At 20.6% G+C, this 2,665-nt stretch overlaps 1 protein-coding gene across 1 annotated transcript in view; it reads right to left on the bottom strand.

Annotated features, from left to right (window-relative positions):
• The window catches only part of sick (sickie), a 276,632-nt gene that overhangs the window by 154,900 nt on the left and 119,067 nt on the right, over positions 1-2,665 (bottom strand). The window lies entirely within an intron of this gene.

Here is a 2,665-nt window from a genome sequence, read left to right as displayed (position 1 = left end):
ATAGTTGGATTTAAGAAAGTTTCATAACAAGAAAATTATATTTAAAATAAATAACATATTTTATATATAATGTAGTGTATATTATAAATATTATTTTTTAATATTTTGATGAAATGATTATTAAAAACTGTTAAAATAATTGGATAATTCTTATTTCAATGATTAATAAAAATAATAGTTGGATTTAAGAAAGTTTCATCAAAAGAAAATTATATTTAAAATTCATACAAACTTTTGATTACTTTGTAAATGAAAAATAAATGGAATATTGGAAGTGATAAAAGAGATACAAGCAATAAAAGTTTTCCAATTGTAGTTATCAAGAAAATTATACAATTGGAAATTCTTTGAATTATTTTGATGAAAGCTGCCTGATGAGATTTTGAGAAATTTATTATAATGATTATTTATTTTTCCAGGCGTCTTCAAACTAAAAAATTGATGTATTGATCAGAATTAAGTTAGACGATCAATACAACATGCAAGGTTCGAATCAATAGTCATTACTATACTTATAACTTGTTCTATATCTGTAACTATTACTAATAACTATTAAAAATGCAATATAAATTTTTCATATGAAAACTGTTCCATTTAATGCTACAAATTTAGTAAAATATTCGTATTTTTGAAAAATTATTATTTACAGAGATTTAAATGCAAATTTTAATTAACAAAAATTTAATTATCGTTATTTATAGATAGATTTAAATTTTTAACTTCAAAAATGTTTTTATACTATATAATTATAAAGAATATATGATTGTAATATTTAAGTTATAAATTATATACCAAAATAAATTATAAATATTGTAGATTTTAAATTTCAATTTCTTTTTTTTTAATAAAATAATTCAATATTTTTATTTCTGTAAATAGTATGCTTGAAGAATAATTTAATCTCTATTATATACCAATGACAAATGTCAATTTTGGATAATATTTTTTATTCATAAAGAAAAAAGAATAGATTTGAGTCATATTGATTTTCTTATAGTGATTTAATAATAAAAAAATGTTTACGTTAATCTTTCTTTGTTCTTGAGAAATTAATGTAAAAATATTTAGCCTAAAGTGTTGGAGATGTGCAAGAAGTGTTTGAATCGAGTGCTTTACATTATGGTGTGAACATAAGGGGTGCATGGCCACCCCACATTTCGTCGCTAATTTGCATGTAGATATTGGATAAAATATTGTTCCAGTACACAATGAGTTCCAAAACGACTAACATAAGCAGAAAATGAATATTCGTTCTAGAAAAATATTAAAAGAAATATTTACACATTTTATTTGAAAAATATATGATTTAAATTTTGAGGTAGTAGAAATAGAAGACAGGGCAACGTAATTATTAATTACAGACATGGAGAATGAAATGCCAATCAATTCCTTCAATTAATTATGATCGTAAAATTATTGACAAAATTATTGATACTGAAATTTTAATGAATAACAATTTAGGAAGGAATTTCCTAATATATTCTCAGATATTTTCTCTATCAAAAATTTTGCAATTAGAAACTAATGTTTATATATTAATAAATATAATAATAATAGATAGAAATATTAATAAATATTGATGTGTACATATTTGTAAACTATCTAAGGTACCTAATATAAAATTTTAAAAAATTCTTACTAAAAATTATTTAAATATTTAATGAAATTAATTTATATTTAATGACACATTAATTTCAATAAATAATCAAATAAAATAAGGAAAATGCTTATTAATAATTATTGAAATATTTAATAACAGTAATCTGTCACATTAATTTCAATAAATAACAAATTAAAATGAAATAAAAATAAAAATATACTTATTAAAAATTACTAAAATATTTAGTGACATTAATCTATTCCATTAGTTTCAATAAATAATAAATTAAAGTGAAATAAAGATAAAAACATGCTTATTAAAAATTACTAAAATATTTAGTGACATTAATCTATTCCATTAGTTTCAATAAATAATAAATTAAAGCGAAATAAAGATAAAAACATGCTGATTAAAAATTATTGAAATATTTAATGATATTAATCTATCACATTAATTTTAATAAATAATAAATTAAAATAAAATAAAATAAAAAAGATTATCAAAATATTTAATGACAGTAATAGATTATATTAATTTCAATAAATAATAAATTAAATTGATTAACAAAATTCTAAGAAGAAAAAAAACAGTAAACGTTAACAAGTTAGAATTCGCAATTAGGTTCACGTGCGCTGACAAATCTGGCGACTTATATTTCACGTTCACGGGGAGAGTGTGACTCATTCGACGTGCCACTAAAACACGTACACCAAGAAGCAACAAGATGCCCTCGTGGAAATAAATGGGCGAAAACATACGTAATGTACAGTACTTTGTCTTTGTAACTTCTCTGTATGTATGAAACGTTCCTCAAGGTACTTGAATTAACTCTCGATTTCTACTCTACAGTATATTATTTTAAAACCTCTTCACAATCAATTTTTATATTTCACCTTTATTTCCCTATTCAAATATATTTTCGAATAAAAAATAGCAATGAAAGATAAAAATAAAAAATAAGAAATAAAAAATATAGATACATAAGAACAGATTAATTAATATATAATTAATAAATAAATATAATATATAATATGTAAAAATAGAAGATAAAAACAAAAAAGAATA

The sequence above is a fragment of the Eufriesea mexicana genome, unplaced genomic scaffold (genome assembly GCF_001483705.2).
Source record: "Eufriesea mexicana isolate 0111107269 unplaced genomic scaffold, ASM148370v2 scaffold8039, whole genome shotgun sequence".
Taxonomy (NCBI): Eukaryota; Metazoa; Arthropoda; class Insecta; order Hymenoptera; family Apidae; genus Eufriesea; species Eufriesea mexicana.
This window is presented reverse-complemented; position numbering and strand designations above follow the sequence as displayed.